Source organism: Notamacropus eugenii, chromosome 1, assembly GCF_028372415.1.
Source record: "Notamacropus eugenii isolate mMacEug1 chromosome 1, mMacEug1.pri_v2, whole genome shotgun sequence".
Lineage (NCBI taxonomy): Eukaryota > Metazoa > Chordata > Mammalia > Diprotodontia > Macropodidae > Notamacropus > Notamacropus eugenii.
The window spans coordinates 106338115-106361799 of record NC_092872.1 but is presented as its reverse complement, the minus strand read 5'-3'; the positions used below and the strand labels follow the sequence as shown (position 1 = coordinate 106361799).

Here is a 23685-nt window from a genome sequence, read left to right as displayed (position 1 = left end):
TGAAGCTGCCTTCCAATAGATTCAAGGTTTAAGGTTTGGGCTTTGAACTCTAGGTTTAAGCTTAGATCCTTTGCATAGCTTCTTGGTGATCTAAGCAGGGAGAAGTCAGGGAATGAGGGATATCTTGCCTCCCTCAGAATAGCCTGTATAGCTTTCTCAATTAGTTAGCCTTCTCATTCCAAGGCCAAGTAAACATCTTTCTGTTAACTGTTAGATGATCTACACATATCTGCTTTCATTCTAATTGCAAACCTGAAACACCTGATTCAAGCCTGACCTACAGTAATAATTATTATAATTAAGATGTGGTCCATTACAATAGGAAAAATTGTTCAGTTAACCCTCCAGTAATAACCATCACAGAAACTAGGAGAGGAAAGAAGGATTGCTACAAATTTAAACGTTATTGTTATTAATTATAGAGAGAGCTGAGTAATAATTCTTTTCTACTGGCCTTCCCAATTCTTCTGCAAAGAAGGAATACTTGAAAAATATGCTTGACATACTAATATATAGTTCTTTATTACATTGATTCCTAGCCTTGGAAACCTTTTCAGTGGGCTATAGCCTGTTGGGGAGTGATGGAATCAGGTCATTTCCCAATCTCATTGATGAAAACACCCAAGGAAGGGTTGTTATAGATGTCATGGGAAAGAGACAAAACTGAAGCCCACATGTATAAACTCCTTGAGGGTCAGAAGTACTTGTTCATTTTGTCTTTCCATCCCCATCATCTGAAAACAGTACTGTATATAGAACAAGCGCTTAATAAATGCTTTTTGAATTGAATGTTATAGGTATAACATGGCTATATTGAGGAAATTGAAAGAGTGCTGAATTTAGAGCCAAAGGACCTGGGCTTGAATTCCCCATTTTCTACTTGGTAGCTATGTGACTGGCAAATCTGTTTGCCTCTTTGGACCTCAATATTCACAAATGCAAAATGAAGGGATTTGAGTTAGGTGGCCTCTAAAGTCCATTCCAGCTCTAAATCTATAATACTATGATCCTGTCAATCAACAAGCATTTATTAATTACCTACTATGTGCCAACCACTGTGCTAGGTATACAAATACAAAGAATAAAAAAAATTTAATCTTTTCTCTTAAGAAGATTATATTTAGAGTTCATATAGAATAAACATAAAGAGAAAATATACTGGCCAATTTGTTATTCCTTACAAATGATGCTGCATTTGTACTGGCCTTTCCCCATCCTTGGAATATTCTACCTCCTATCCTCAACTCTGAGATTTCCAAGGTTCCTTTAAGACTCAGCTGAAATGCCACCTCTTCCAAGAAGCTTTTCCTGGTCATCCCAAACTGCTAGTGCCTTCTCTAAATCTAGTTAAGTATACCATTTAATCTTTACTTACCAATTTATACTTATCTTCCCTATTAGAGTGTCAGCTCCTGGAGGGTAGGTACTTTTCGTTTTTTCTTTGTATCCTCAGTGCTTAGCACAATGCCTGGTTCAAAATAATTTCTTAATAAATGTTTGTTGATTGATTGGTTGAATAAATACAGATAAATACTAGGTCATTGAATTCAAGGTAGTTAGGAAGGGCATTAGTAATTGAGGCTATCAGGAAAGCATTCACGTTAGAAGGCTGCACTAAGTATGCTCCCACCTAGGATAGTGGTAAGCTTGAGTTTTCTCTCAGGCTGTTCAAAGTATTGGTTCTGCCCTACTCTCTTCAGGGTCATAGGTAGCGCAGTAGAAAAAGCACTGGCTTTTTAGAATTCAAATTCTGCTTTTGACACTTTCTGTGTGACTGGGAACCAGTTTCAACCTTTTTGGGTTCCAGTTTCCTCTGAAAGGGACCTTAGAGGCCAAAAGGCCTAGAGTCCTAGATGGCCTAGGAGAATATCCTGCAACTGAGGATTATAAGATAGAGAGCTAGATGAAACTTCAATACCTTCAAGCACTCTCCCTCATTTTACTGATGAAGAAACTGAGTCCAGAAGAAGTTAATTGATTTGCCTAAGGCCACTTCACTGCATACATTGCTTCTCATTAATGAACTTTGTTCCCATGTTCCTCTAGTTGGGACAGATCTAAGTTATTACTAGTCATATCTCTCACTCTTCCTTGTGATCTTAGCCCAACAAAACTTTTCTAGAAGTAGAAATAATTGAGCTATCTTTAAAGGTGATAGCACAACCTATAATCTTTATTTTTTGGTTCTGATTTCATTAGCATAGAAAACAGCCTCCATTAATCTCAGCACCTCATTTGTAAGTTAAGTCTTTTTTTATTTGTTATTTATTCTGTATTTAGAGTTAATATGACACTTGAGGAATTGATTGCATCATTGTACATATACAGGTCTTTTATATAATATGGAAATTTACAACTATTGAAATCAGGTCCTCTGGAAAGGTGACATAGATGGGGCTGTGCTGTAGAACCCTAATGAAAGGAGAGCACAAAGATAATGCATCAGTAAAGTATTACTACTGTGTGTTGTTTTGTATCCAGGAATGTTGTCTTCTGGACCTATGGGAACCTATAGCACCTACATACAAAGTAGGTAGTTATATAGCTGTGGGACACTGGTTCTACTTGACACAGCTACTGAGTCTGTACAAGTCATATCCAGCATCATATGCAAACAACAACAGAGTTTAACAAATAGTAGTCACACGGTACCATTCCCCATTTCTAACTTTAGGAAGAGACTAGAGTGTGTTCACAGATTTTACATTTCTGATATTCAGTCACTAATCCAAGGAAGGGTTTGACCTATTTGAAAAGTGCATCATACATAACCCCTTAACCACTCAACAATAATATGGCAGCACATTAAAAGGCTTTAAAATTGTAGCTCCTGGATTCCCCAAGGAGTACCTGCATTTTCTTTAAACAGCTGTCCTCCAGATTCAGATTTACCTACACTATGTCTGAAATGCCATTCTGCCCCAAGACACATGGGACACTAAGAAGACATTCTCATTAATACCATATAGGCCCTTACATGATGAAAATTGGATGCACTCTTTCCTTAATGCTTTCTAGCCTATCTGCCACAGGTAAGTCAGTGGCCCAGGAAGTATAGCCCTTCACCTTGATCACCTCATAAGCACTTTCACTTTCATGAACATCTTTCCATTTCTCTGAATCAGCATCAGTTCCCAAATTAGGATAAAGATTCTTCAGAGAGACCCTATAACATTCACACTACTCCACACGGGAACACTGGAGTCTCCATGTTCCCCAAGGACCCATCCATGACAATTTGAAGAATGGACACCAAGTGTCTCTCTCATTAAGTAACAGAAATGGGCAGAATCCAGATTGCAACCACTCTCAATAACACGGTTTTTAGGAAAGCCACTTAGCTTCTAGGCTACATATGTCAAAATATCCACTGGATTGGAAACAATAAGCAACTTGTAATTTAACAATATTGAGAATGATGAATTTAAAGATATTCACATTATGCTGGACCAAGTGAAGACAAATTTCTCCCTCCTCTTGATGTGCCCCAGTAGTAACAACAACCATTTTTGAGTTTGCAGTTACACTGTAGTCTTTGCCAGAAACAATCTTTGGCATATTGAGGAAAAGGCTGTCATGTTGGACATCCATCATCTCTCCCTTTAGTTTATCTTCTGTTACATCAACTATGGCAAGTTCATCAACCAAATCCTTTGTTAAGATACTGATGGCACATGCCATGCCAACTGTATCAACCCCAGCAAAAGTAATCTTGTTATGGGGAACATGGTCTTCCTTTAGGATATCCACAATCAGCTGATCCTTGGCAGTAGTTGCAATTTTGGGGGACAGCTTCTGGTCAGGCTGCAAAGGTTCTGAGTTAGATGTGAGACTGCTGCTCCCAGACTTGTGCCTGTAAGTTAGCCTTAAAGAGTTACCTAGGTCACTAAGAGCTTAAGTCACTTGCCATGGTCACTTAGTTTCGGAGACCTAATTTGAGCCTAGACTTTCCTAATACCAAGGCCAGTTCTTTATTCACTATGCCAAGCTTCCTCTCCTATAATCTTTGTTGTTACTCAGTCATTTCAGACTCTCCATGACCCCACGTAATGGTAATTTAAATGGGAAGATCTTTTCCATTCATTAATAGGCCCATGTGACCTGCTTAATTATATGGAAGCCTAAGTCACATGTGTTGGTAGGAGCTTGGTGAACAGGTGGAATAGGAAGGGTGGAGCAGGAAGAGGCTGAGCTAGAGCAGAGGTAAGAGGAAGTTGGTCAGACTAGTCAGAGCTGGGAAGAATGCAGGCAAGCAGTCAGTTGACTGTGAGTGAGAGAAGGGCATTTTGCTTAGGGGAGTCTGTTTGTGGGAAGGCCTGATAATGTGTATAGACTGGTTGGTTACTATGATGGATTTCTTTGTTGCTATGACAGATTTGGCTTTCTGGTGTCTGAATAAATGTTTTTCTTCTGCCTTGTATGGAGAGTCTGTTATACTTTGCAATTGAGAACTATGCCAACATATTCATAGTCACCATAGGCGTTGTGAATATCGCATTGGCACAACACCCTATTTGGGAGTTTTCTTGATAAGATGCTGAAGGAGTTTGCCATTTCATTTTCCAGCCCAATTTACAGATGGGGAACTGAGGTAAACAGGTTTAAGTGACTTACCCAGAATCACGTAGATAGTCAGTGTCGAAGACCAGATTTGAACACATGAAGATGAGTCTTCCTGATTCCAAGCCTGGTGCTCTATACTTTGCACCACCTAGCTGCCTCTTACTACTACTAGACTTTAAGCCTTCCTGGTCTGTGCTGTGAGCTCCTATGAAATAGTGGTATCCAAGAATACAAGAAGACTATGATGCATCCTCTTAATTCTTACATTTATCATATCTTTCCCTACTGCTACTATGGAAATGGCAGGTGAATAATTGACAGAGGGGCACATTAATTTCTATATTATTAGTCTAATATCATCAATCTGTAGCTCACTGACATTTTAGCTGGAAGCTTTTCCTTCAATAGGTATCACAATTAATCATGTTGTTAGATGGAGCAGAGCAGGTATTACCTTGGAAGCAGACATTAAATACAGAGTGTATTAAGCTAAGTGTTCTGGGGAAAGTTATTGCTAGTGGTTAACTATCTATCTGATACATATCTGTGTTTTTGATCAGGCTCAATAAATCTTACTTTCAGGCTTATTGACAGCACCTGCAGTTGTCTGCCAGCCTGCTTTGTTGACAGCTCTCTCTGGTGATAAGCCAGCCATTTAAATTAGTTTACTAAAATCTTGCTATTTGCTCTTCTAAGTCCTAGTCCTTTTTCCAGAAAGGAAGCCCACTGAACTCAAACCCTTGGTTACTTCCGATGCTCCAGAGAGGGAAATTTTAGTTCACCTGTTATTTAGAAAGAAAAAAAGTTGCTTATTCTTAGCATAGATTGTCTGAGGTAGGAACAGTCAGAAGAGGGAAAATGCATGACTTCACAGTCCCCTTCTCAAATGTAAGCATGTCTCAAATATTGTATTAATGCTGCACTAATACCTTGTTGTTATCTGTTTTTGGTGTGACTACCACTTGGGTTGAGTTACAGAATTCATTTATTTATAAAAGCCAAAGTACAAAGCCAGATCTCTGCTAGCTGGGGTTGGAGGTGGGGGAGAAGCAGCAATAAGTGCGGGGGGTGGGTGGGTGGAGGCGGGGAACAATCTGGTGATTTAACTTTGCTTTCTCAGAAAACTCAGGCGCATCATCTTCAGAAGAAGACAAGAAACAATCAGTGTGGTCTGGTAGCATCTGGAGAGCTAGGTTGTGTTTTTTGGTGAACATATCCTACAGTTTTCCAAGGAAAGCCAAAAGGACACCACAGTACCACAGTTGGAATAAAGTTGGAATCACCAAAACTAAGTATGAGACCACCACAGTCCCTTGGTTAAATCAGGACAAAACTGAAATGAAGAAAAATTGTGTGGAAGAGATATCAAAATCTTGCTGCCTGTGATTCCCAGCCTCTAAATGGAGTTGACCTCACCCCTGTGGGCATGGAGGAATTGTAAAGAATAAGCTCTGGAAGATTATGTTCTTTATCTAACAATAACTTATTTTGCAGAAAGATCCAATTATTGGCTGGGAAATTCTGGAGTATGGAAATACTGAAAGCAATTAAGGAAAGCTACAGACCTCTGGAAGATGTGAAAAGGCATGGTGCAAGCAGAAATACCTGATTACTGGTTAAGAATTGCAGACTTTGTAGAAGCAGGTTATGCCAGCAGAAGACATAAAGATAATCCATAAGCCATGGTGATAGCAAGCAATATAGCAGGTGGAAGGCTGCTTTAGGAGACAATCCCTTGGCCTAAAACTGTAAGTAACTTTTTTGGGCCTCTTTACAGATTGGCATATCATTAGATTGCCATCCTGTTGCATGTTGATTTCAATAAATTTTCTTTTGTTTGAATCCCTGTGCCCTATAACTAGACAACAAAGGTTTTCCCAAGTTTCTCAGTAAGATCTCTACCAACATTTCTACAAAGTAAATTGGGTCCTTTGTGCCCTAAATACCTTCAATGAAAAATTACAAATAAATTTTGAACTACCAATTTTTCCAAATATTCTTTCTCCTCATTCGTAAAAATGAACAAGATTTGACTTTTTTTTTGGTCATATCTGAGCCAACCTGTCCAAGTTTATTTTTATTCAAGCTTTTCACTTTTAAACACCTACTATGTGGTAGGCACTGTACTAAGTAGCTAGGAAAACAGACTTATGGGAAAAGCATGTACGCATATAAGTACGCATATACAAGATAACAAGGTAATTTTGTGGGAGGGAGGCATTAACAGCTGAGGGATCAGGAAAGGCTTCATTTTGGAAGTGGCATTTAAACTGAACTTGAAAAAAAAACAGGGATTACTAGACAGCCTCAGCAAACACATGGAAAAATGTAAGTGAGGAAGTTCAAGATCAGTTTGGCTATACCAATGAGTATGGGAAGGAGAATAATGTTTAATAAGGATGGTAAGATAGAGTTAGAGCCAGCTCATAAAGGGTCTTGAATATGAAACTGAAGAATTTGCTTAGAAACTAAATGAATCACCACTACATGTTAAAACACTGAAGCTGTTCTGACTCTCTATGACCCAGTGGACCATAGCAAACCAATACTGTCCATGGAGTTTTCTTGACAAAGATACTGGAGTGGTTTGCCATTTCCTTCTCCAGTACATTAAGGTAAACATAGGTTAAGTGACTTACCCAGGGTCCCACAGCTGGTAAGTGTCTGAGACTAGATTTGAATTGCAGGTCTTCTTGACTCCTGGCCCAGCAGTCTATCCACTGAGCTATCTAACTGCCCCATTAAAACACTAGCCCAATCTACTTTAATGTTTTTCACTTATTATAAAGTGTTCGTTACTGACCATGATATAATAGCAAGGAAACTACATATGCCCAGGGATCCTGAGTTCAATATCACCTTTCCTTGATCTTACTGCAGTCAGAACAGCAGCTCATTAGCCCTCTCCATAAAAGTGACCTCTTGATCAGTGACGAAACCCTGACAAAACACTAACAACTCGAGTCCATACCTCTAGAGTTTCATAGCTTTTTAGCTGAGGAAACCTCAAAAGTCATCTAGTCCAACCTTCTTATATTAAAGATAAGGAAACTGAGGCTCCAGATGGTTGTGACTTGCCTAAAGACACAAATAGCAGACATCTGGGGAGGGATTTGAATCCAGACCCTCTGTCTCCAAATCCATTGTGCTTTCATCTATACCATTTCCTCAGCTCACACTGTAAGCTAGTAGTTATGCTATACAGAAGAAAGAGGATAGGTCCTGGGCCTGTGATTTCATTGATGGAGGGAACTCTCAGAAGAGGAAACGCCTACCCAGTGTGGGAAGGTGGAGGATTTTCTTCAGCTTACAGTCTTAAAAAGGTGCTTTCAGCACTGAGAGCTTATGGGACTTGCCCAGGATCACATAACCAATATTACATTGTCTATAATAGGAATTAGGTCTAGGTCTTCCTACCTAGGAAGCCAGCTCTCCCAACTACAACATACTGCCAAAAGGCGACAGTTTTGCTGTTCCAGGAAAAATGACACAGTCCCAGATTTAAACAGATGCATTCCCAACAATGATCCCCAAAGCAGTCCAGCAATTATCAGTATTATTATTTCTCTGGCTGGATTTCACAGAACATATGCAGTGGTTTGCTGGCAGCAGCAACTCCTCATGAAATGGTTTCTGCCTGGTGGAGTTCCAAGTTGGACATCTCAACCCAAACACAAAACAACTGTTTTGCTTGGCATCAGATACCAGCCTCTATCATGAGGAACCATTTGGTTTCTTTTTTACTTCTATTTTCTTGATGCAGAACCATTTCCAAGAAGTATTTACTAATGTCCCCTCTTTAGACTGTATCAGCATTCCAGGAGCCAAACGCTGGTGATCCTGTCCTCTCCACAGAACTTCAGAGAATAAACAGATACAAATGTGTCCTGGAGAGAAATGTGGTGTTTGTAATACTGATACTTACATCGTGTTAGTGTTTCAGAAGGTCATCACTGTTAGCCTCATTCCTCCACTGAGGCAGGAACATGATGCTCTAAAGTGTGGGAGGCTTGTTTTTTTCTTCTTTTTTTTTTTTCAAGAGGCCTACAGATTTTTAGCTGATATTTCTTCTACTTCTGAAAAAGGCCATAACCATTGTGAGGAAAGCTGATAAGAACAGACTCAGTGATATGGAATTTTATCTGTGACTTAATGTAGTAGGGAGATAGATCAAAGCAGATGACAACTCCTTAAGGTCATCCACCCAATGAACTGGAGAGCTTTCTTCTTCTTTTTCATATTTCTGATCTCAGTCATGAAACCATTGCAGTAGGATGAAGAAAAATAATGTCAATCCAATGCAACATCAGCATTTGAACACTTACTGTGGTCCAAGCCTGTGCCAGGGATACAGACGCAAAGCTAACACAGTCTTTGCTTCCGAGGAAGTTACTTTTACTGGTGGAAAGGGATGGAGAGAAAAAAGGTGTTAGGAGACCGCAGAGTAAACATTGCAGTGTTTTAAATGATCCAAGTTAGCCTGAAATTTCTAAACCGTGCTTAATCGACAGTATAGCAAACTCAATGCAATATATAAAGCATTTTTCTTCATATAACACAATAATCTTCATTGACTATAAAATGTTTATCCTTATAAAATAGCTGCTGTCTTAAATTTTTTAAAAAAAGTCATGATGATCCTTCAAGACAATTTTCCTTCTTAGTTGTGAAAAATAACTTTAATTTTCAATACCTATTTTAGTATGCTGAAGGGTTTGGGTGATTTACTTGTGGTTTGATTCTTATACCAGATTCATAAAATCATCTTATTTAGGCATTGAACAGGCTCTTAGATGCATTTACACCATTCTTTCATATATTTTGAGGAGTAGTCTGATTATTTGGTCATTCTTTCTACTACTTGGAATGCAAACTGGCTAGAAATCTTTTCTTTTGTAGCCATGTTTACAAGAAGCAACTATTCAATTTTTCATTTAATAAAACTTTATAAGACAGTATGGCATAGTGAATCAATGATGGCCTTGTTGTCAAGAACGATCTCTGAGATATTCTAGCTGTGTGTCCATGGGTGAGTCACTTAAACTTTCTGGGACTCAGGCAACATCCTAAGAATAAATTGCAGATGAGTTTTTAATCTACAGCAGGAGAAAGAGCTTCATTGTTTCTCTCCTTTTTCCTTCCTTCCCTCCTTCTTTGCTTTGTTTTTATTGATGTCATCTATTTCTTACATAATCGTAAACCCAAATTTTCCTCCCCCTATCTCCCAGAGAGGGGAAGAAGTTTCTATACCTATAGTCACCTATATTGATGAAATCACAGATGTGGACAATTTTTTTTTTACACTTTAGAGAAAAAATATATATTCCAGGTTTTTAAAAAAATTATTTCTCCCCAATTACATGTTAAAAACAGTTTTTAACATTTTAAAAAAAGTTTTGAGTTCCAAATTCTATCCCTCCTCTCCCTCCCCTGCCCCTTCCCTAAGACAGTAAGTCATCTGACATAGGTCATTGTATCGACAAGGCAATTCACTGCACTGGTGGTGATTATGAATATGCCAAGTATAATGACTCTTCATATAGAAGGCAGAAGAAGGACATTTATTTAAACACCAGAAAGCAAAATCCATCATGGTGACCAAGAAGTTACTAAACACAATCACTGCAGGAAGCAAAACCATTCTCACATCTGCCCCCTAAGCCAGGGTCTTCTCACTATCAACTGTCACACTGGGTCAGTTGACCTGTGTCAGTTGGCCTGCGTCAGTTGGCCTGCATTCTATCCCCTCTGACCTGACACCACTCACTCACTTCCTCATGGTTTCTCTCCACCCTTTCTGTTCTGCCTCTTCAGCATGCTCCTCCTACTACATGTTTAAGCAGATCATATGGCCTATTAATTAATGAGAAAGATCTTTCCATTTAGATTCCTGTTACAGTCATACATGTGCAATCATGTAAAACATTTTCATATTACTAATTTGTTCAAAAAGACTCAAAAAAGGAAGGAAGGAAGGAGAGAAGGAGAGAAAGAAAAGGGAAGAAGGGAGGGAGGAAGGGAAAAATAGTATGCGTTAGTCCACATGCAGACAATATCGGTTCTCTTGTGGAGGCAGATAGCAAGGTTCATCGTGATTCCTGTGATACTGTCTGGGATCGCTGAATTGCTGAGAATAGTTAAGTTATTCAGAGTTCTTCATCGTACAATATCGTTGTTACTGTGTATAATGTTCTCCTGATTCTGCTCGCTTCACTGTACATCAGTTCATGTAAGTATTTCTGGGGTTTTCTGAAGTCATCTTGTCATTTCTTATAGCATGATAATACTTCCCTCACAATCATACACCACAGCTCGTTCAGCATTCCCCAAATGATGGGCATTCCTTCAGCTTGCCGTTCTTAACTGCCACCAAAAGAGCTGCTATAAATATTTTTGTACAAACAGGTCCTCCCCCCGACCCTTTTTGAAAAAAAGAAACTTTTGGTTATAGACATAGCAGTGGTATTGCTTGGATCAAAGGGTATGCACAGTTTTGTAGTCCTTTGGGCATAGTTCCAAATTACTTTCCAGAATGATTGGATCAGTTCACGATTCCACCAATAATGGATTAGTGGTCCCTACTTTCCAGGTTTTAGAAATAGTGTATTTTACTATTTCGTGATCATTTCCCAGGGTGATTTGCAATTTGTGATTGCATTAATATATAACATGTAGCAAACTTTCATCTGGAAAAGGACTTAACAATAACTGAAAGGAAAAGGGAGATTTGTTACCTAGTCACTAAAGAGTAACCGTCTCTAGTGTGAGATAAGACTGTCATCTTTATTTACTTGTAAAATATTATTGAACTCAGGGTATGGTCTTAACAAATTTAATATACAATTGACAACCAGGAGAAGGAGAATTTGTGGGGGGTTGCCCACAAATCTTAACTACAATGACTATGTAAACGCAGGAAAAAAAGATTGTGGACAGCTCTGAACATTTGTTAATCAAAGACACTAAAACAGTGCCTTTGCTTACTTAGCAAACTAAAAATGATTCAAGCCTCAAGAACAATGGTAGCAATTTTGACAAGCGTTTTAGAAATGCTGATGCACAGTGAAACTTTGGAAGAATAGTACAGTGATATGGAACGGTGAATTAATTGCAAGAGGTTTGTTTTACGTGCACTTTAAAATTCTAGGGCCAAATGTTTAATACCCTAGGCAGTTACCAATAAAAGTACCTCATTTTCATATTACCTGTAATGGAAACCTGATTTTTGGATACAGGTAAACCCATTACCTCAGACTCTAAATTATTATGGTCTGATAATACAAAGAAAGTGGTTGGGTTTTTTTTTTTTATGCCATTTAAAAAAAATACTGATACGTTTCATTTTTATGTCACTTTTTATGAATATGTTGCTCCCACCTCTCCTACCTCATAAGCCATCCATTATAATAAATAATAAAAGAAGGGAAAAAAGTTCATCTGATGAACCAATAATCAACCAAGCCATACAATGTAGGCAATTTGAGGAAGAAAGTTTTGGCTCAGACAAATGAATTCATGTGAAGAAGAAAAATTATGAAGGGATTTATATACTTGAAAACAAACTTGTTTCAAGTATAGTGATAGTATCTCAGTGCTGGAAGGGACGTTGGAAGTTATCTAACCGTTCCCTGAACAAGAACCCCCTCTACAACTAACTGCAAAGTGAGCATCCAACCTTCCTTCAATGACTTTATGTGGAACTCACTACTTCCTGAGGTAGCCTGTTCTGTCTTTGAATAGCTAATTATTAGGATGGCTTTTCTTTCTTTACCTAGAACCTAAATCTGTTTCTTTGTGTCCTCTTCCCATTGGTCCTCTTTATGTCTCCTTGGGGCTAAGTAGAACAAGTCTAATAATCCTTCTTCCACATGACTATCCTCCAAATGCCAGATGGTACTTCCCTGTGCCCTTCAGATCCCATACATCCAACTTTGTCCATCTCCAAATCCCAGCCAGGCAGTATTGGGTTCCAATGAGAAGCAAAGGACCTGCTGTTTCCTCTTGGAAATACTGGCATTTACTTCATTTGCAATAGCAGCCTAGTAGACTAGGGATCAAATACAGATGAAGACTGCAAAGGAAACTTTGGCCAATATTAGCAAGCCAACCCTATAATACAGGACCGTAATACCATCATTGTCAACCCGGGGGAGGTTGGTAGGAGGGCTGAAACACCTTAGAAGCAAATTCAAATTGCTGACCTCTCAGTGAGAAGGATATCTCTTCTAATTTCTACTTTGTTCACTTAGTTATTGCCCTTAATCTTTTTTAGTGTTATATTGTCATACTAAGCTTCATTTCCTTTATAATGTTTTGGTGTCTTCTTAGGTTAACATGTCATTGAGTATAGATAGTGTGACATAATGAATGGAATGCTGGACTTGAAGGTAGCAAAATCTGAGTTCAAATTTCCATTCTGACACTTCATACCTGTGTGATCCTGAGCTAGTCCCTGAGTCTCTCAAAGACTCTCTAATGAAGGGGCTGGCTTCTGAGGTCTCTTGCAGTCACAAAAACTTGCTGTATATCTTGATCTACAGATCCCATAGGTATCTCAAACTTAAATCAGAATCTCAAAACAGAATTTGTTATCTTTCCCTTGACTTTTCTACTTCTGTTGAGGATCCATCTTGATGAGTCTTGAGACCCATCAATCTTCCATCAGCCACGTTTACAATCTAAAATTCATAATTGACTCTTCACTCTCATTCACTTCCTGCTCCTCTCTCAAATCTAATCAGTTACCAAGTCCTGTAAATTCCAATTACACAATATTGCTTGTATCTGATTGCCTCCACAAACACCTTTTTTTAATTAGTGCACAACTACCCTAAATTCAGGCCCTCATCATCTCTTGCTTTAACTAGTGCAAATGTATCATAATTCATCTACCTGTATCCACTCTACCCTTGCCCTGTCTGAACCATCCTCCCCACAGCTGTCAAACTGATCTTCTTAAAGTATAGATTTAACCATGTTATTCAGCAGGTTAAGAAGTTTCAAAGGATCCATATTGATCCTAGGATAAAATAGAAACTCAACTGTTGGCATTTAAAACCTCTCACAATATGACTAAAAACCTAACTTTCCAGAATGATTGCATAGTATTCCTCATCATGAACTCTATGGCCCATTCAAATTGGTCTAATTGCTATTTCTGTACAAGTTGTTTCATCTCACTACTCTGGGGCTTTCACGGAGTGTTTCTTCTACCTGGAACGCTCTCCCTCCTCACCTCTGCTTCTTGAGATTCCTAGGTCCCTTCAAGGCAGAGGTCAAGTATTATCTCCCATAAAAGGCTTTTCCTGAGTTCCCACACCCACCCCTCCCAATCAAATCTTTGTATTTATTTTGTATTTATCTGGCAATATTGGTGCATGTGTTGTAAAACCTCAGTAAAATGTAAGCCACCTGAGAGCAGAGATTGTCTTGTTCTTATCTTTCTGTCTTCATAACATAGCACAGTGCCTAACATAGAGTAGGCAGCTAATAAATGCTTCTTGAATTGAAATGCTTTTTAAAAAAATAGCTTTTTATTCAATATGGTTATGACTATTTAAAGGTAATGTGATATAGTGCAGAGAGGACTAACCTTGGAGCCTAGAAGACCCGGGTTCAAGTCATATTCTAATACATCTTAATTGTGTGACCATGGGCAATCCACCTTACCTCTCACTGCCCCTCAAACAACTAAGACTAAATTACAGACAATTTGCACCTGTGGATGAAATTCCATACTAGGAAGTTTCCATATACCAATGAAATTGCAGATCTGAATATATACAAATAAATAACAAGTAATGACTGCATTAAAAATAAAAGGTTGTATATTGTTAATCATATTTTAAAATTTGATACTTGACTTATTTACTTATATTGCATCCCTTTATCTCCCCAGCTGTTTGTTTATGACTTTGGTCATCAGGATCAGAGAAGAGAAACAGTTATGGAGGCTGTCAAAGGACAAACTATACTCCAGGTCAGTAGAAAAGTAGAATTTGAACTCAGATTCTCCTGGGCAAATGAACTCTGCTTTGTTTAATGAAGTTCTTTGTCATTTTGTCCAAGTACTTGGTGCCTTAATGGAAGTCCTTCATCCTAACCAGGGAGGTAACTTTGGTTAGTTTTTCCTAACTCATTTTCCAGCACCTTGGTTCTCAAAGTGTGTTCTGCAGGTAGCCTGTGGGCAAAGTGCTCAGATATTTATTTGTTTGCTTGTTTGGGGATCTGGACTTGTAATTTCATTTGTGTAGGTAGTTTCTAGGGAGAAAACTCACTCTACCAATGCAAATCAGCACCTGCTCTGCTACTCATAGCCTTAGATAGTTTCTTGGGACATTGAGACATTAAATGACCTGTCCAGGGTCCCACAAACCAGTATGTATCAGAGGAAGGACTTAAATCCAGATCTCTCTGTCTCCAAGGCCAAATCTCTACATACTCTACCATGATAATACTCAGCTATTTGGGGTTATAAGGTGATAATATCTATGTTTTAATTTGGGGAATAAATTTGTCTTTTTATGAATTTTCCATTTCTGTCTCATTAAAAGCAATGCCATGCCTGCCATTAATGATTGTGAATGCTTTTTGATTTTTGTCATGGGACTGGCTGCACAGAGCTGACAGATGGTTCATGGAGTTGTCTGCCCCAATAAATTGGTTGGTCTGTGACCTGAAAAATATGAGAAGCCCTGATCTAACCATGGAAACACTATGTTAGAGTAGATTAACTGAGGATATTTAGGTGGAAAATATCCATATTTGAATCCAGCAATGGATATATTATTTCCTTCTTGGTAAAGCTTTCTTTCAAAGCACCAGCCATTCTTTAGGGCCCAGTTCAAACCCCATTTTCTCCATGAAGCCCTACTTGCTTTGTCCCCTGACCAAATATAATCTCACTCTACTCCTTTAGTACTGTTTTGTTTGTATCTCTTTTGTAACTTTCTGTTGTAATTATTCCTGTATGTAATTCATCTTTCTTCCTAAACTGAAAGCTCCTTAAGGGCAGGCATTATGAATCTAACATGTTAGATTCTGTGCCAAAAGCTGGGGATGCAAATATGACAGTCCCTACCTTCAAGGAGCTTACTTCCATGGGAGGGCAGAAGAGGAAGAAATGGTGAGGGGAAGGTAGAAAATGAGTAAATACGGAATATGTGCAAAATAAACAGTGATTGAGGGGAGGAGGCATATTAACCAGGGAGCCTTGCATACAACATTACTCATATAGGGACTAATTAAATGTTTGTTCAATTTAAGTGCATGTGTTTAGAGAAATTTTGTTTGGAATCTGTTCCTTTCTACCTATGTCTTCTTAATTAATGCCACCCCTACTGGACATTCTTCACTGCAACAACAAAAAATTATTTCTTGAGTTCCTTCTATCAATACAGTTTCTTTCCCATAACATCCAACAGATTTACATTCATCACATTTCACCCTCTTGATCTATCCTAGAAAGTCTCCAATTTGTTTCTGGGAAAAGTCAGAGGGATTAGGATTTGGAGGTTGCAAATTTCTGATAGGGGAAGGAGAGTGAGAGCAGTTCACAGCTGTGTTCTACCTCCCTTCAGGGCAGCTTATGGGTTTGTGGGGAAAATTCCCATGGCAGCCATCTTGTAAGATAAAATGTAACTTATTCATTTTATTTTTTAAATCCCATACCAGCCTTGCCTCAATCTCTTTCTCCAGTGTCATTGCACATTACTCTCCCTCTTGTACTTTGTGATCCAGCCAAACTAACCTTCTTTCTGTTCCTAATAGCCCATACATCCAATTATTTCTGTCATGGGGATACCAAGTGGTCTTCTTCTTTGCCCCAGGTACAAAAATTCCTCGTTATGGCTCTCTTTCCATTTACTATTTGCAAGACCTTGGGCAGGTCATATTCTGTCTGGGCCACTGCGATGTCCCCAGTGCCTGGAATGCACCCCCTCTGCCTCATAGACCCCCTTCTCTTTAAGATGCAACTCACCTTCTACATGAAGCTTTTCTTGATTCCCCAATTACTAGCACTCTTGCCCCTAAACTACTTTGATTATATTTTCTTTATACGATATATACACATGCATGTATGTACATTTACACACACACACACACATATGTTTGTCCCTCCCATGGGAATATAAACTCCTTGCAAGTAGATTGTTTTTGTAATCCTATGTAACACCAATCACAGCAGCACATGTGAGGGAGGCTGCTGTGAATAATTTTAAGGGTCTAATTGCAAGATATAATGAACACTCTACTCAGAACTAAACCTTATTCAGGAAACTAAAGCATCCACAACTCATAACAACTTATTACTAAGGTAGCCATATAACCTTAAACAAAACATATCATCCAGTGTATAACATAACACTCAGCATATTCATTCTATCTTATAGCATTCCCCAAATACTTGATTATACAGTCAGGGAGTCCCAGGCCAGGGTCTTCCCTAGCACTGGAAGAATACTTCCAGTATTCTTAGCAGGGTAGCAAAAAATACCACACCACCCACCCCTAGGTCACAGTAAGTCACAGTCCCTTCAATCCAAACATAGTGTCCAAGTAAAGTCTTTTTTCTTCTTGACTTGAGGCTGACGTCTGAGTCCCTTGGCTCCTCCTCTGTGGGCAGACCTACTCTGACTCTTGCTTGGGTTCCTATGCAGGCAGCTCTCTGCTCTAGCTCCTTGTCTCAGCTCACAGGAAAAGGGACTGCTCTACTCCAAGCTTTCCCTGCTCCTGCCTGACAGCAAACTCCAGGGGCGCCTGCCTCCAGCTTCTTCTGTCTCTGGAAAAACAAAACTTAACAGGGCAATAACAGTATTTACACACTTTACTAGCACTACCATTGTAATTGGGGTAGCTGGCTGGTGCAGTGGATAGAGCACAAGGACAGGAGTCAGGAGGACCTGAGTTTGAATCTCACCTCAGACACTTGACACTCACTAGCTGTGTGACCTTGGGCAAGTCACTTAACCCCAACTGCCTCATCCTGGGTCATCTCCAGTCATCCTGATGAATATCTGGTCACTGGATTCAGATGGCTCTGGAGGAGAAGTGAGGCTGGTGACCTGCACAGCCCTCCCTCACTCAAAAGAAAGTCAACTGCAAGTCATGTCATCATTTCTCTGATGGTGTAGTCTTCTTCAACAGTGAAGGATGAATACATATACACCATCTTAATTCATTTTGATAGCTCTGAGGGCTCCAGGAAAACAGCTCTTAAAAGGGTCTTAAGCTAAGCCTCCTTCCCGCAGGCTGGTCTCTGCCCTTCAGCTCAATTCACTTTCACAGCTGGGAGGCTCTTTCAGCAAGTCTCTGCTACTGCTAGTCTTGCCAGTTTGATTTATTTATTTTTCTTTTCTATTTAAAGGGGCCATCCCCTGACTACTTTTTAAAGAAGTCTATTCCCTGAATAGGCATTACCTCACTTTAAGTGAGTACCTGAAAAGGCCTTAGCCTAAAAGGCCAAGATCTCCCAATGCATCCTGGGCCACCTCCACTCATCCTGATGAATATCAAGTCACTGGATTCAGATGACTCTGGTGGAGAAGTGAGGCTGGTGACCTGCACAGCCCTCCCTCACTCAAAAGAAAGTCAAGTGCAAGTCATGTCATCATTTCTCTGATGGCATGGTCTTCTTCCTCCTGGTCCTCGGGTACTCTTGGGGCTTCTCAGTCAGTGTGCTTCATATAGCTCTTGCTCATTTGGTGCAAGAAGACCCAGGTGCTCAAAAGGAGGGGGCAGGGCAAATCTTGAAAGCAGAGACTCCAAAAACTTTCATGTCAAATTATCTTCCATACTGCTTCTCTTCTGTTCTTGTATTCTGTCTTCCCAAATTACCCGCATATTCTGCAACTTTGTTTTTATACTATGATAACAGATGATGTCCCCTAAGTAAGTACCCAGAATCAGAAACTACTTAGATCTTGGGTTTGGGGTTTGGTTTGACGTTGGAAGCAGAAGCAGTGCACCCTTGAGTATAATAGCAGTGGTTACAACAGTAGGGATAAAAACCCCATGTGAATACTTCAAAAATATACTTGTAGCCTGTGGGCTCCATCAAGGCCAGCTGACCATTAGCCTCAGGAGGTGTTCCTACGAGGGCTCTCATGTCACAGGTTGTCATTCCCATGAGGCTTTTCAAAAGGAAGGTGGGAGATGTCCTCTCTGCTTTCATCAGTTTTTCAACAAGAACTCTGTAAGTGCTGCTCTGAGATTGTTTGAAGGTGTCCTGGTGCATGACTGAAGCTGAAAATCCCGTGTACAAACCTTGAACTACCTCAGAATTGAGGATGGTGAGGACAACAGGTTGGTTCATCTTGCATTTTCGAGTCTCAGCCTCTTTCGGCCTCAGCCACATTTTATGTTTCATCAAAGGATGCACCCAAAACGCAAAAGCAATCACCCTAGTAAGTCCTCCAAAAAAAGTTGACCAAGTTCTTCGAAAACGTGGGGCGTTTTACAGTCAACTCGCTGCTCCCAAGACTCGCAATCAAAGCCATCTCCACGAAGGCAGTAATGCCCTTGTGGACCCGGCTTTTCTAAGCGCTCAGCGCTACTAGTGACAAAGAGACACTGTTCGCGTGCCAGGAATCACAAGGGCCCCTCTCAGCCCCCACCTTGCCAGCCCTACCACCATTTTTGGCATGACCATCTGGTATGAATGTATGGGTACTGTCATATGAGACTTTTGTTTATGTCCTTGAACCTTGGTTTTGTGTGTGTGTGTGTGTGTGTGTGTGTGTGCCTGTATGTATACACACATACATGCATACCTAATTTTTGATACACCTACTAGCCTATATAGCATGATATTCTTTAAGATCCCAAGACAGTTTATAATGATCATCTCCACTTGTTGATCATAAGGAGATTGTTTGGAAATCCAGTCTTGAATTTTATCTTTCATTGACGAAAGAGAGAGAGAAAGGGAGGGAGGAAGGGAGAGAGGAACAAAGGGAGAGAGGGGGAGAGGGAGAGATTTGCTTGCCTGAAATCCTGTAGCTTCTCTCCTTTTCACTCCACTTCATTAAAGATCACAGACAGCAGTTCAAGCCATCATATTTACTACCTCTTTCAATACCCTGTAAGATGACCCTTCCTCACAACTAGTAAGCTTCTGAATCATGTTTTTGTTTTGTTTTCTTTTATTTAACTTTTAACATTTATTTTCACACAATTTTGGGTTACAAATTTTCTCCCCTTTTATCCCCTCCCCCCCAAACCCAAGCTTTCTAATTGCCCCTGTGACCTATCTGCTCTCTCCTCTATCCTCCCTCCCTGCCCTTGTTTCCGTCTTCTCTTTTGTCCTGTAGGGTCAGATAGCTTTCTTGACCCCTTAACCTGTATTTCTTGTTACCCAGTGGAAAGAACGTTACATTTGGTCCTAACACTTTGAGTTCCAACTTCTTTAGCTCCCTCCCTCTCTACCCCTTTCCCTTGGAAGACAGGCAGTTCAATATAGGCCATATCTGTTTAGTTTTGCAAATGATTTCCATACTAGTTGTGTTGTATAGGACTAACTATATTTCCCTCCATCCTATCCTGTCCCCCATTACTTCTATTTTCTTATGGTCCTTTCCCTCCCCATGAGTGTCGACCTCGTATTGCATTCTCCTCCCCATGCCCTCCCCTCCATCCTCCCCCCCACCCTGCTTGTGCCCCTGTCCCCCACTCTCCTGTATAATGAGATAGGTTTTCCTATCAAAATGAGTGTGCATTATATTCTTTCCTTTAGTGGAATGTGATGAGAGTAGACCTCATGTTTTTCTCTTGCCTCCCCTCTTTATCCCACCACTAATAAGTCTTTTGCTTGCCTCTTTTATGAGAGATAATTTGCCCCATATAACTTCTCCCTTTCTCCTCCCAATATTTCTCTCTCTCTGCTTGATTTCATTTTTTTTTTAAGATATGATCCCATCCTCTTCAATTCACCCTGTGCACTCTGTCTCTATGTATGTGTGCGTGTGTGCATGTGTGTGTGTGTGTGTGTACTCCCACCCAGTACCCAGATACTGAAATGTTTCAAGAGTTACAAATATTGTCTTTCCATGTAGGAATGTAAACAGTTCAACTTTAGTAAGTCCCTTATGACTTCTCTTTGCTGTTCACCTTTTCATGGTTCTCTTCATTCTTGTGTTAGAAAGTCAAATTTTCTTAATAGCTCTGGTCTTTTCATCAGGAAAATTTGAAAGTCCTCTATTTCATTGAAAGACCATTTTTTCTCCTGAAGTATTATACTCAGTTTTGCTGGGTAGGTGATTCTTGGCTTCAGTCCTAGTTCCTTTGACTTCTGGAATATCCTATTCCATTCCCTTCTATCCCTCAATGTAGAGGGTGCCAGATCTTGTGCTATCCTGATTGTATTTCCACAGTACTTGAATTGTTTCTTTCTAGCTGCTTGCAATATTTTCTCTTTCACCTGGGAATTCTGGAATTTGGCCACAATGCTCCTAGGAGTTTCTCTTTTTGGATCTCTTTCATGCGGTGTTCTGCGGATTCCTTGAATATTTATTTTGGCTTCTGGTTCTAGAATCTCAGGGCAGTTTTCCTTGATAATTTCATGGAAGATGATGTCTAGGCTCTTCTTTTGATCATGGTTTTCAGGTAGTCCCAGAATTTTTACATTGTCTCTCCTGATTCTATTTTCCAGGCCAGTTGTTTTTCCAATAAGATATTTCACATTATCTTCCATTTTTCGAATCTGCGCGGTATGTTCTGAGATATCTGTCTTTCTCATAAAGTCCTTAGCGTCCATCTGTACCATTCCAGTTTTGAAAGATCTATTTTCTTCAGTGAGATTTTGAATCTCCTTTTCCATTTGGTTAATTCTGCTTTTGAAAGCATTCTTCTCCTCATTGGCCCCTTGCACCTCCCTTGCCAGCTGAGTTAGGCTAGTTCTCAAGGTGCCAATTTCTTCAAGATTTTTTTGGTTCTCCTTTAGCAGGGAGCTGATCTGCTTTTCATGGTTCTCCCTCATCCCTCTCATTTCCCTTCCCAGTCTTTCCTCCACCTCTCTAACTTGATTTTCAAAATTCCTCTTGAGCTCTTCCATGGCCCGAGCCCATTGGGTGGGCTGGGACACAGAATCCTCGATTTCTGTGTCTTTGCCTGATGGTAGGCATTGTTCCTCCCCATCAGAAAGGAAGGGAGGAAGTGTCTTTTCTCCGATAAAGTACCCTTCAATAGTTTTATTTCTTTTCCCTTTTCTTGGCATTCTCTCCAACCCGTGACCTGACCTCTGAATGTTCTCCTCGCACCCACCTCTCCTCCTGGTCCTCCCAGCCAGGGTTTGGGGACTGAGATTCAAATGCTGCTTCCCGCCTTAGGGTTTTTGGCTGGGGCAGGGCTGCTAATCTGTGTGAGAATTAAGTTCAGGTGGTCAGGTTGGGGCAGGGCCGCCTCTCAGGCTCCGTTCCCTCAGGGGGTTTATGCACAGACCTTCCACAATGGATCCAGGCTCCCGCCAGCTTGGGGAGCCCCTATCTGCAGCCACCTCTCAGCTTCTATCTCCCGGGGGGCCCGAGCCATGGGGGCACCCCACTCTCCTCTCAACCCGCCAAAGAGACTCTCTCACCGACTCTCGTCACCTGTGGGGGGGGGGGGGGGTTGTGCCGCCACTGGAGATCCCGTCTCTGGAGCCTTCTCAGATCTGTGCCTCTCGGAGCTGCGGCCGCCGCAGGTCCAGGCTGGGCTCCGCGTCTGCAACGCGATGGACCTTTTGTGAGAGGTTTGCAGGTCCCTCTGTGGGTGGGGGGATCCGCGAGGCCGCTGGAGATCCCGTCCCCGTAGCCCGCTCAGATCTTTTCCTCACGGTGTCGCTGCCGCAGCAGGGCTGCCCTCTGCTCCCTGTCCCGGCGCCCAGTCCACGGCACGAAGGACCCCCCGCGAGAGGTTTGCAGGTCTATCCAGAACAGAAATCTCCCTCGCTCCAATATTCCGTGGTCTCTGGGTGCAGAATTCGCCCTGGGTTAGTCCCCTCTAGCCGTTCTGTGGTTTGTGGGTTTGGAGCTATGTGTATGTGCGTCTTTCTACTTTGCCATCTTGGCTCCGCCTCTGAATCATGTTTTGACTCAAGATCGATCATGACAATGTACATCTCTCAGAAGGGAAAATCATAGAAGATGCTGATGAAGATGACAAAGCCACTAACCAGAATTGCTTTCAGAAGTGTGAGAAGTACTGTAGACTTGAATCTCCCGTTCCTCTTCTATGGCTGTCACTCCCTGCTCTGCTGCTCTCTTTCCTGTGATCACCAACATAAAGTGCCCCTCATTGTTCTCCTCTTGTATTTGCCTTCCCTCTTCCCTTCTTCAGTGTGGCAATACTGGCTGGGATAATTTTTGTTCTGTTTGAGAAAACAGAGAATCATCAAAGGACAAAGATCTGAAAACCACTGATAGTATTCAGTCCATCATGAACTTCCTTGCTCCTGAAATTCTGTCACTTTTAGTCTTTCTTAAACTGAACACACTCAAGCCCTACTCAGCAAACACAACTGGTTGTATCAAAGAAGGAAGAGGACCTCCTCCTTCATAAACACTAACACATGTGCTATGATTTCAGGAACAAAGGGGCTCCCTGAACCCATGTAGCTCACCACAAGTCCTTGACTTAATAACTCTAGGGGAGTTCATAAGATTGGTCACTGGAATTTAGCAATTGTTTGTGAAATAACTCTGTATGCATTTTAGGAAAAAACTAAATGGGTTTAATATATGTAAATCCAACTTTTAAGTGCATTCACATGCTATTTTTTTTTTAAAAATATTTTATTGGGTGATAGGAATAATATCTATAATGTTAGGATGACCCAAAGTAAAAGTTAACATAGCATAAAGAAAACTTTGCTCCTTGGGAGGGAAGGGAGGATTTGGATCTGTTCAGCAGCTTCCCAATGTAGAAATTCCCACTACCAATCAATACCACCCTCCAAATGCAGATGATCTGACAGAGCAACCTACACAAGAGGATTAACATTTTGACTGACTTGCCCAAGATCACAAAGGCAGTATATGTGTGAGAGGCTGAATCTGAGATCAGATCATTCCAACCCCTTAGCTGACTCTCTACACATTACATTCAACTTCTACATTCAACTTATATGACCTTAAGTAGGCTACATGA

General features: G+C 40.5%; 1 long non-coding RNA gene across 2 annotated transcripts in view; it reads left to right on the top strand.

Moving 5' to 3' along the window:
• Positions 1 to 10045: 10045 nt before the first annotated feature.
• LOC140505513 (uncharacterized) overlaps positions 10046 to 23685 on the top strand; it is a 137668-nt gene continuing 124028 nt past the window's right edge. Inside the window, exons 1-2 of one of the 2 annotated variants that reach the window (XR_011967544.1) lie at positions 10046 to 10792; positions 14462 to 14542. This is a non-coding gene — a long non-coding RNA (uncharacterized lncRNA). The remainder of the gene's footprint in view (positions 10793 to 14461; positions 14543 to 23685) is intronic. The other variant, XR_011967543.1, reaches the window with a different exon arrangement.